Consider the following 12668-nt stretch of genomic DNA (forward strand, 5'->3'; position numbering starts at 1 on the left):
ATTTGCTGATCAACTGGGCTTTTGGTGGAAATGACACACCACCAGCAGCTTGATGACCACAAGGGGGGGAATCGGACAAGTTGTTCTTCTATTGATATGTACTCTGGCTTTATAGTGTTTTAAAGATTGTTCCTGGAAGTTCATATAAGAACGTAGTATTTTATTTTTAAATGTAGTAAATCTATGGTTCCTCACAGCAGGGTGTTCAGGATGCAAGGCTGCAATATTTATTTGCTGATCAACTGGTCTTTTGAAGGAAATGACAGACCACCAGCAGCTTGATGACCACAAGGGGGGAATCGGACAAGTTGTTTTTCTATTTATATGTACTCTGGCTTTATAGTGTTTTAAAGAATGTTCCTTGAAGTTCATATAAGAACGTAGTATTTTATTTTAAAATGTAGTAAATCTATGGTTCCTCACAGCAGGGTGTTCAGGTTGCAAGGCTGCAAAATTTATTTGCTGGTCAACTGAGCTTTTGGTGGAAATAACACACCAACAGCAGCTTGATGACCACAAGGGGGGGAATCGGACAAGTTGTTGTTCTATTGATATGTACTCTGGCTTTATAGTGTTTTAAAAATTGTTCCTTGAGTTCATATAAGAACGTAGTTTTTTATTTTTAGTATGTAGTAAATCTTTGTTTCAGCAAAGCAGGGTGTTCAGGTTGCAAGGCTGCAATATTTATTTGCTGATCAACTGGGCTTTTGGTACAAATGACACACCACCAGCAGCTTGATGACCACAAGGGGGGAATCGATCAAGTTTTTCTTCTATTGATATGTACTCTGGCTTTATAGTGTTTTAAAGATTGTTCCTTGAAGTTAATATAAGGAGAAAGTATTTTATTTTTAAATGTAGTAAATCTATGGTTCCTCACAGCAGGGTGTTCAGGTTGCAAGGCTGCAATATTTATTTGCTGATCAACTGGGCTTTTGGTGGAAATGACACACAACCAGCAGCTTGATGACCACAAGGGGGGGGAATCGGACAAGTTGTTCTTCTATTGATATGTACTCTGGCTTTATAGTGTTTTAAAGATTGTTCCTTGATGTTCATATAAGAAAGTAGTATTTTATTTTTAAATGTAGTATATCTACGGTTCCTCACAACAGGGCGTGCAGGTTGCAAAGCTGCAATATTTATTTGCTGATCAACTGGGAATTTGGTGGAAATGATACACCACCAGCTGCTTGATGACCACAAGGGGGGGAATCGGACAAGTTGTTCTTCTATTGATATGTACTCTGGCTTTATAGTGTTTAAAAGATTGTTCCTTAAAGTTCATATAAGAACTTAGTTTTCTATTTGTAAATGTAGTAAATCTATGGTTCCTCACAGCAGGGTGTTCAGGTTGCAAGGCTGCAGTATTTTATTGCTGATCAACTGGGCTTTTGGTGGAAATGACACACCACCAGCAGCTTGATGACCACAAGGGGGGGAATCGGACAAGTTGTTCTTCTATTGTTATGTACTCTGGCTTTATAGTGTTTTGAAGATTGTTCCTTGAAGTTCATATAAGAACGTAGTATTTTATTTTTAAATGTAGTAAATCTATGGTTCCTCAGAGCAGGGTGTTCAGGTTGCAAGGCTGTAATATTTATTTGCTCATCAACTGGGCTTTTGGTGGAAATGACAGACCACCAGCAGCTTGATGACCACAAGGGGGGAAATCGGACAAGTTGTTCTTCTATTGATATGTACTCTGGCTTTATAGTGTTTTGAAGATTGTTCCTTGAAGTTCATATAAGAACGTAGTATTTTATTTTTGAATGTAGTAAATCTATGGTTCCTCACAGCAGGGTGTTCAAGTTGCAAGGCTGCAATATTTATTTTCTGATAATCTGGGCTTTTGGTGGAAATGACACACAACCAGCAGCTTGATGACCACAAGGGGGAGAATCGGACAAGTTGTTCTTCTGTTGTTATGTACTCTGGCTTTATAGTGTTTTAAAGATTGTTCCTTTAAGTTCATACAAGAACATAGTATTTTATTTTTAAATGTAGTAAATCTATGGTTCCTCACAGCAGGGTGTTCAGGTTGCAAGGCTGCAATATTTATTTGATGATCAACTGGGCTTTTGGTGGAAATGACACACCACCAGCAGCTTGATGACCACAAGGGGGGGAATCGGACAAGTTCTTCTTCTATTGATATGTACTCTGGCTTTATATTGTTTTAAAGATTGTACCTTGAAGTTCATATAAGAACGTAGTATTTTATTTTTAAATGTAGTAAATCTATGGTTCCTCACAGCAGGGTGTTCAGGTTGCAAGGCTTCAATATTTATTTGCTGATCAACTGGGCTTTTGGTGGAATTGTCACACCACCAGCAGCTTGATGACCACAAGGGGGGGAATCGGACAAGTTGTTCTTCTATTGATATGTACTCTGGCTTTATAGTGTTTTAAAGATTGTTCCTTGATGTTCATATAAGAAAGTAGTATTTTATTTTTAAATGTAGTATATCTACGGTTCCTCACAACAGGGCGTGCAGGTTGCAAAGCTGCAATATTTATTTGCTGATCAACTGGGAATTTGGTGGAAATAACACACCACCAGCTGCTTGATGACCACAAGGGGGGGAATCGGACAAGTTGTTCTTCTATTGATATGTACTCTGGCTTTATAGTGTTTAAAAGATTGTTCCTTAAAGTTCATATAAGAACGTAGTTTTCTATTTTTAAATGTAGTAAATCTATGGTTCCTCACAGCAGGGTGTTCAGGTTGCAAGGCTGCAATAGTTATTTGCTGATCAACTGGGCTTTTGGTGGAATTGTCACACCACCAGCAGCTTGATGACCACAAGGGGGGGAATCGGACAAGTTGTTGTTCTATTGATATGTACTCTGGCTTTATAGTGTTTTAAAGATTGTTCCTGGAAGTTCATATAAGAACGTAGTATTTTATTTTTAAATGTAGTAAATCTATGGTTCCTCACAGCAGGGTGTTCAGGATGCAAGGCTGCAATATTTATTTGCTGATCAACTGGGTTTTGAAGGAAATGACAGACCACCAGCAGCTTGATGACCACAAGGGGGGAATCGGACAAGTTGTTTTTCTATTTATATGTACTCTGGCTTTATAGTGTTTTAAAGAATGTTCCTTGAAGTTCATATAAGAACGTAGTATTTTATTTTAAAATGTAGTAAATCTATGGTTCCTCACAGCAGGGTGTTCAGGTTGCAAGGCTGCAAAATTTATTTGCTGGTCAACTGAGCTTTTGGTGGAAATAACACACCAACAGCAGCTTGATGACCACAAGGGGGGGAATCGGACAAGTTGTTGTTCTATTGATATGTACTCTGGCTTTATAGTGTTTTAAAAATTGTTCCTTGAGTTCATATAAGAACGTAGTTTTTTATTTTTAGTATGTAGTAAATCTTTGTTTCAGCAAAGCAGGGTGTTCAGGTTGCAAGGCTGCAATATTTATTTGCTGATCAACTGGGCTTTTGGTACAAATGACACACCACCAGCAGCTTGATGACCACAAGGGGGGAATCGATCAAGTTTTTCTTCTATTGATATGTACTCTGGCTTTATAGTGTTTTAAAGATTGTTCCTTGAAGTTAATATAAGGAGAAAGTATTTTATTTTTAAATGTAGTAAATCTATGGTTCCTCACAGCAGGGTGTTCAGGTTGCAAGGCTGCAGTATTTTATTGCTGATCAACTGGGCTTTTGGTGGAAATGACACACCACCAGCAGCTTGATGACCACAAGGGGGGGAATCGGACAAGTTGTTCTTCTATTGTTATGTACTCTGGCTTTATAGCGTTTTGAAGATTGTTCCTTGAAGTTCATATAAGAACGTAGTATTTTATTTTTAAATGTAGTAAATCTATGGTTCCTCAGAGCAGGGTGTTCAGGTTGCAAGGCTGTAATATTTATTTGCTCATCAACTGGGCTTTTGGTGGAAATGACAGACCACCAGCAGCTTGATGACCACAAGGGGGGAAATCGGACAAGTTGTTCTTCTATTGATATGTACTCTGGCTTTATAGTGTTTTGAAGATTGTTCCTTGAAGTTCATATAAGAACGTAGTATTTTATTTTTGAATGTAGTAAATCTATGGTTCCTCACAGCAGGGTGTTCAAGTTGCAAGGCTGCAATATTTATTTTCTGATAATCTGGGCTTTTGGTGGAAATGACACACAACCAGCAGCTTGATGACCACAAGGGGGAGAATCGGACAAGTTGTTCTTCTGTTGATATGTACTCTGGCTTTATAGTGTTTTAAAGATTGTTCCTGGAAGTTCATATATGAACGTAGTATTTTATTTTTAAATGTAGTAAATCTATGGCTCCTCACAACAGGGTGTTCAGGTTGCAAGGCTGCAATATTTATTTGCTGATCAACTGGGCTTTTGGTGGAAATGACACACCACCAGCAGCTTGAGGACCACAAGGGGGGGAATCGGACAAGTTGTTGTTCTATTGATATGTACTCTGGCTTTATAGTGTTTTAAAGATTGTTCCTGGAAGTTCATATAAGAACGTAGTATTTTATTTTTAAATGTAGTAAATCTATGGTTCCTCACAGCAGGGTGTTCAGGATGCAAGGCTGCAATATTTATTTGCTGATCAACTGGGCTTTTGAAGGAAATGACAGTCCACCAGCAGCTTGATGACCACAAGGGGGGAATCGGACAAGTTGTTTTTCTATTTATATGTACTCTGGCTTTATAGTGTTTTAAAGAATGTTCCTTGAAGTTCATATAAGAACGTAGTATTTTATTTTAAAATGTAGTAAATCTATGGTTCCTCACAGCAGGGTGTTCAGGTTGCAAGGCTGCAAAATTTATTTGCTGGTCAACTGAGCTTTTGGTGGAAATAACACACCAACAGCAGCTTGATGACCACAAGGGGGGGAATCGGACAAGTTGTTGTTCTATTGATATGTACTCTGGCTTTATAGTGTTTTAAAAATTGTTCCTTGAGTTCATATAAGAACGTAGTTTTTTATTTTTAGTATGTAGTAAATCTTTGTTTCAGCAAAGCAGGGTGTTCAGGTTGCAAGGCTGCAATATTTATTTGCTGATCAACTGGGCTTTTGGTACAAATGACACACCACCAGCAGCTTGATGACCACAAGGGGGGAATCGATCAAGTTTTTCTTCTATTGATATGTACTCTGGCTTTATAGTGTTTTAAAGATTGTTCCTTGAAGTTAATATAAGGAGAAAGTATTTTATTTTTAAATGTAGTAAATCTATGGTTCCTCACAGCAGGGTGTTCAGGTTGCAAGGCTGCAATATTTATTTGCTGATCAACTGGGCTTTTGGTGGAAATGACACACAACCAGCAGCTTGATGACCACAAGGGGGGGGAATCGGACAAGTTGTTCTTCTATTGATATGTACTCTGGCTTTATAGTGTTTTAAAGATTGTTCCTTGATGTTCATATAAGAAAGTAGTATTTTATTTTTAAATGTAGTATATCTACGGTTCCTCACAACAGGGCGTGCAGGTTGCAAAGCTGCAATATTTATTTGCTGATCAACTGGGAATTTGGTGGAAATGATACACCACCAGCTGCTTGATGACCACAAGGGGGGGAATCGGACAAGTTGTTCTTCTATTGATATGTACTCTGGCTTTATAGTGTTTAAAAGATTGTTACTTAAAGTTCATATAAGAACTTAGTTTTCTATTTGTAAATGTAGTAAATCTATGGTTCCTCACAGCAGGGTGTTCAGGTTGCAAGGCTGCAGTATTTATTTGCTGATCAACTGGGCTTTTGGTGGAATTGTCACACCACCAGCAGCTTGATGACCACAAGGGGGGGAATCGGACAAGTTGTTCTTCTATTGTTATGTACTCTGGCTTTATAGTGTTTTAAAGATTGTTCCTTTAAGTTCATATAAGTACGTAGTATTTTATTTTTAAATGTAGTAAATCTATGGTTCCTCAGAGCAGGGTGTTCAGGTTGCAAGGCTGTAATATTTTTTTGCTCATCAACTGGGCTTTTGGTGGAAATGACAGACCACCAGCAGCTTGATGACCACAAGGGGGGAAATCGGACAAGTTGTTCTTCTATTGATATGTACTCTGGCTTTATAGTGTTTTGAAGATTGTTCCTTGAAGTTCATATAAGAACGTAGTATTTTATTTTTGAATGTAGTAAATCTATGGTTCCTCACAGCAGGGCGTTCAAGTTGCAAGGCTGCAATATTTATTTTCTGATAATCTGGGCTTTTGGTGGAAATGACACACAACCAGCAGCTTGATGACCACAAGGGGGAGAATCGGACAAGTTGTTCTTCTGTTGATATGTACTCTGGCTTTATAGTGTTTTAAAGATTGTTCCTGGAAGTTCATATATGAACGTAGTATTTTATTTTTAAATGAAGTAAATCAATGGTTCTTCACAACAGGGTCTTCAGGTTGCAAGGCTGTAATATTTATTTGCTGATCAACTGGGCTTTTGGTGGAAATGACACACCACCAGCAGCTTAATGACCACAAGGGGGGGAATCGGACAAGTTGTTCTTCTATTGATATGTACTCTGGCTTTATAGTGTTTTAAAGATTGTTCTTTGAAGTTCATATAAGAAAGTAGTATTTTATTTTTAAATGTAGTATATCTACGGTTCCTCACAGCAGGGCGTTCAGGTTGCAAAGCTCCAATATTTATTTGCTGACAACTGGGCTTTTGGTGGAAATGACACACGACCAGCAGCTTGTGACCACAAGGGGGGGAATCGGACAAGTTTATCTTCTATTGATATGTACTCTGGCTTTATAGCGTTTTAAAGAATGTTCCTTGATGTTCATAAAAGAAAGAAGTATTTTATTTTTAAATGTAGTATATCTATGGCTCCTCACAGCAGGGCGTGCAGGTTGCAAAGCTGCAATATTTATTTGGTGATCAACTGGGATTTTGGTGGAAATGACACACCACCAGCAGCTTGATGACCACAAGAGGGGGAATCGGACAAACTGTTCTTCTATTGATATGTACTCTGGCTTTATAGTGTTATAAAGATTGTTCTTCGAATTTCATATATAAGAACGTAGTATTTTATTTTTAAATGTAGTAAATCTATGGTTCCTCACTGCAGGGTGTTCAGGTTGCAAGGCTTCAATATTTATTAGCTGATCAACTGGGCTTTTGGTGGAATTGTCACACCACCAGCAGCTTGATGACCACAAGGGGGGGAATCGGACAAGTTGTTCTTCTATTGATATGTACTCTGACTTTATTGTGTTTTAAAGAATGTTCCTTGAAGTTCATATAAGAATGTAGTATTTTATTTTTAAATGTAGTAAATTATGGTTCCTCACAGCAGGGTGTTCAGGATGCAAGGCTGCAATATTTTTTTGCTGATCAACTGGGCTTTTGGTGGAAATGACACACCACCAGCAGCTTGATGACCACAAGGGGGGGGAATCGGACAAGTTGTTCTTCTATTGATACGTACTCTGGCTTTATAGTGTTTTAAAGATTGTTCCTGGAAGTTCATATAAGAATGTAGTATTTTATTTTTAAATGTAGGAAATCTATGGTTCCTCACAGCAGAGTGTTGTGGTTGCAATTCTGCAATATTTATTTGCTGAGCAACTGGGCTTTTGGTGGAAATGACACACCACCAGCAGCTTGATGACCACAAGGGGGGGAATCAGAAAAGTTGTTCTTCTATTGATACGTACTCTGGCTTTATAGTGTTTTAAAGACTGTTCCTTGAAGGTCATATAAGAACGTAGTATTATATTTTTAAATGTAGTAAATCTATGGTTCCTCACAGCAGGGTGTTCAGGTTGCAAGGCTGCAATATTTATTTGCTGATCAACTGGGCTTTTGGTGGAAATGACACACAACCAGCAGCTTGATGACCACAAGGGGGGGAATCGGACAAGTTGTTCTTCTATTGATATGTACTCTGGCTTTATAGTGTTTCAAAGATTGTTCTTGAAGTTCATATAAGAATGTAGTATTTTATTTTTAAATGTAGTAAATCCATAATTCATCACAACATGGTGTTCAGGTTGCAAGGCTGCAATATTTATTTGCTGATCAACTGGGCTTTTGGTGGAAATGACACAACAGCAGCAGCTTGATGAGCACAAGCGGGGAAATCAGACAAGTTGTTCTTCTTTTGATATGTACTCTGGCTTTGTAGTGTTTTAAAGATTGTTCCTTGAAGTTCATATAAGAACGTAGTATTTTATTTTTAAATGTAGTAAATCTATGGTTCCTCACAGCAGGGTGTTCAGGTGGCAAGGCTGCAATATTTATTTGCTGATCCACTGGGCTTTTGGTGGAAATGACACACCACCAGCAGCTTGATGACCACAAGTGGGGGAATCGGACTAGTTGTTCTTCTATTGATATGTACTCTGGCTTTATAGTGTTTTAAAGATTGTTCCTTGAAGTTCATATAAGAACGTAGTATTTTATTTTTAAATGTAGTAAATCTATGATTCCTCACAAAAGGGTGTTCAGGTTGCAAGGCTGCAATATTTATTTGCTGATCAACTGGGCTTTTGGTGGAAATGACACACCACCAGCAGCTTGTTGACCACAAGGCTGGGAATCGGACAAGTTGTTCTTCTATTGATGTGTTCTCTGGCTTTATAGTGTTTTAAAGATTGTTCCTGGAAGTTCATATAAGAACGTAGTATTTTATTTTTAAAAGTAGTAAATCTATGGCTCCTCACAACAGGGTGTTCAGGTTGCAAGGCTGTAATATTTATTTGCTGATCAACTGCGCTTTTGGTGTAAATGACACACAACCAGCAGCTTGATGACCACAAGGGGGAGAATCGGACAAGTTGTTCTTCTATTGATATGTACTCTGGCTTTATAGTGTTTCAAAGATTGTTCTTGAAGTTCATATAAGAATGTAGTATTTTATTTTTAAATGTAGTAAATCCATAATTCATCACAACATGGTGTTCAGGTTGCAAGGCTGCAATATTTATTTGCTGATCAACTGGGCTTTTGGTGGAAATGACACAACAGCAGCAGCTTGATGAGCACAAGCGGGGAAATCAGACAAGTTGTTCTTCTTTTGATATGTACTCTGGCTTTGTAGTGTTTTAAAGATTGTTCCTTGAAGTTCATATAAGAACGTAGTATTTTATTTTTAAATGTAGTAAATCTATGGTTCCTCACAGCAGGGTGTTCAGGTTGCAAGGCTGCAATATTTATTTGCTGATCAACTGGGCTTTTGGTGGAAATGACACACAACCAGCAGCTTGATGACCACAAGGGGGGGAATCGGACAAGTTGTTCTTCTATTGATATGTACTCTGGCTTTATAGTGTTTCAAAGATTGTTCTTGAAGTTCATATAAGAATGTAGTATTTTATTTTTAAATGTAGTAAATCCATAATTCATCACAACATGGTGTTCAGGTTGCAAGGCTGCAATATTTATTTGCTGATCAACTGGGCTTTTGGTGGAAATGACACAACAGCAGCAGCTTGATGAGCACAAGCGGGGAAATCAGACAAGTTGTTCTTCTTTTGATATGTACTCTGGCTTTGTAGTGTTTTAAAGATTGTTCCTTGAAGTTCATATAAGAACGTAGTATTTTATTTTTAAATGTAGTAAATCTATGGTTCCTCACAGCAGGGTGTTCAGGTGGCAAGGCTGCAATATTTATTTGCTGATCCACTGGGCTTTTGGTGGAAATGACACACCACCAGCAGCTTGATGACCACAAGTGGGGGAATCGGACAAGTTGTTCTTCTATTGATATGTACTCTGGCTTTATAGTGTTTTAAAGATTGTTCCTTGAAGTTCATATAAGAACGTAGTATTTTATTTTTAAATGTAGTAAATCTATGATTCCTCACAAAAGGGTGTTCAGGTTGCAAGGCTGCAATATTTATTTGCTGATCAACTGGGCTTTTGGTGGAAATGACACACCACCAGCAGCTTGTTGACCACAAGGCTGGGAATCGGACAAGTTGTTCTTCTATTGATGTGTTCTCTGGCTTTATAGTGTTTTAAAGATTGTTCCTGGAAGTTCATATAAGAACGTAGTATTTTATTTTTAAAAGTAGTAAATCTATGGCTCCTCACAACAGGGTGTTCAGGTTGCAAGGCTGTAATATTTATTTGCTGATCAACTGCGCTTTTGGTGTAAATGACACACAACCAGCAGCTTGATGACCACAAGGGGGAGAATCGGACAAGTTGTTCTTCTATTGATATGTACTCTGGCTTTATAGTGTTTTCAAGATTGTTCCTTGAAGTTCATATAAGAACGTAGTATTTTATTTTTAAATGAAGTAAATCAATGGTTTTTCACAACAGGGTGTTCAGGTTGCAAGGCTGTAATATTTATTTGCTGATCAACTGGGCTTTTGGTGGATATGACACACCACCAGCTGCTTGATGACCACAAGGGGGGGAATCGGACAAGTTGTTCTTCTATTGATATGTACTCTGGCTTTATAGTGTTTTAAAGATTGTTCCTTGAAGTTCATATAAGAACGTAGTATTTTATTTTTAAATGTAGTAAATCTATGGTTCCTCACAGCAGGGTGTTTAGGTTGCAAGGCTGCAATATTTATTTGCTGATCAACTGGGCTTTTGGTGGAAATGACAGACCACCAGCAGCTTGATGACCACAAGGGGGGAATCGGACAAGTTGTTTTTCTATTGATATGTACTCTGGCTTTATAGTGTTTTTAAGATTGTTCCTTGAAGTTCATATAAGAACGTAGTATTTTATTTTTAAATGTAGTAAATCTATGGTTCCTCACAGCAGGGTGTTCAGGATGCAAGGCTGCAATATTTATTTGCTGATCAACTGGGCTTTTGAAGGAAATGACAGACCACCAGCAGCTTGATGACCACAAGGGGGGAATCGGACAAGTTGTTTTTCTATTTATATGTACTCTGGCTTTATAGTGTTTTAAAGAATGTTCCTTGAAGTTCATATAAGAACGTAGTATTTTATTTTAAAATGTAGTAAATCTATGGTTCCTCACAGCAGGGTGTTCAGGTTGCAAGGCTGCAAAATTTATTTGCTGGTCAACTGAGCTTTTGGTGGAAATAACACACCAACAGCAGCTTGATGACCACAAGGGGGGGAATCGGACAAGTTGTTGTTCTATTGATATGTACTCTGGCTTTATAGTGTTTTAAAAATTGTTCCTTGAGTTCATATAAGAACGTAGTTTTTTATTTTTAGTATGTAGTAAATCTTTGTTTCAGCAAAGCAGGGTGTTCAGGTTGCAAGGCTGCAATATTTATTTGCTGATCAACTGGGCTTTTGGTGGAAATGACACACAACCAGCAGCTTGATGACCACAAGAGGGGGAATCGGACAAGTTGTTCTTCTATTGATATGTACTCTGGCTTTATAGTGTTTTAAAGATTGTTCCTTGATGTTCATGTAAGAAAGTAGTATTTTATTTTTAAATGTAGTATATCTACGGTTCCTCACAACAGGGCGTGCAGGTTGCAAAGCTGCAATATTTATTTGCTGATCAACTGGGAATTTGGTGGAAATGACACACCACCAGCTGCTTGATGACCACAAGGGGGGGAATCGGACAAGTTGTTCTTCTATTGATATGTACTCTGGCTTTATAGTGTTTAAAAGATTGTTCCTTAAAGTTCATATAAGAACTTAGTTTTCTATTTTTAAATGTAGTAAATCTATGGTTCCTCACAGCAGGGTGTTCAGGTTGCAAGGCTGCAGTATTTATTTGCTGATCAACTGGGCTTTTGGTGGAAATGACACACCACCAGCAGCTTGATGACCACAAGGGGGGGAATCGGACAAGTTGTTCTTCTATTGTTATGTACTCTGGCTTTATAGTGTTTTAAAGATTGTTCCTTTAAGTTCATATAAGTACGTAGTATTTTATTTTTAAATGTAGTAAATCTATGGTTCCTCAGAGCAGGGTGTTCAGGTTGCAAGGCTGTAATATTTATTTGCTCATCAACTGGGCTTTTGGTGGAAATGACAGACCACCAGCAGCTTGATGACCACAAGGGGGGAAATCGGACAAGTTGTTCTTCTATTGATATGTACTCTGGCTTTATAGTGTTTTGAAGATTGTTCCTTGAAGTTCATATAAGAACGTAGTATTTTATTTTTGAATGTAGTAAATCTATGGTTCCTCACAGCAGGGTGTTCAAGTTGCAAGGCTGCAATATTTATTTTCTGATAATCTGGGCTTTTGGTGGAAATGACACACAACCAGCAGCTTGATGACCACAAGGGGGAGAATCGGACAAGTTGTTCTTCTGTTGATATGTACTCTGGCTTTATAGTGTTTTAAAGATTGTTCCTGGAAGTTCATATATGAACGTAGTATTTTATTTTTAAATGTAGTAAATCTATGGCTCCTCACAACAGGGATTTCAGGTTGCAAGGCTGCAATATTTATTTGCTGATCAACTGCGCTTATGGTGTAAATGACACACAACCAGCAGCTTGATGACCACAAGGGGGAGAATCGGACAAGTTGTTCTTCTATTGATATGCACTCTGGCTTTATAGTGTTTTCAAGATTGTTCCTTGAAGTTCATATCAGAACGTAGTATTTTATTTTTAAATGAAGTAAATCAATGGTTCTTCACAACAGGGTCTTCAGGTTGCAAGGCTGTAATATTTATATGCTGATCAACTGGGCTTTTGGTGGAAATGACACACCACCAGCAGCATAATGACCACAACGGGGGGAATCGGACAAGTTG

Source organism: Schistocerca gregaria, chromosome 10, assembly GCF_023897955.1.
Source record: "Schistocerca gregaria isolate iqSchGreg1 chromosome 10, iqSchGreg1.2, whole genome shotgun sequence".
In the NCBI taxonomy this organism is placed as follows: Eukaryota; Metazoa; Arthropoda; class Insecta; order Orthoptera; family Acrididae; genus Schistocerca; species Schistocerca gregaria.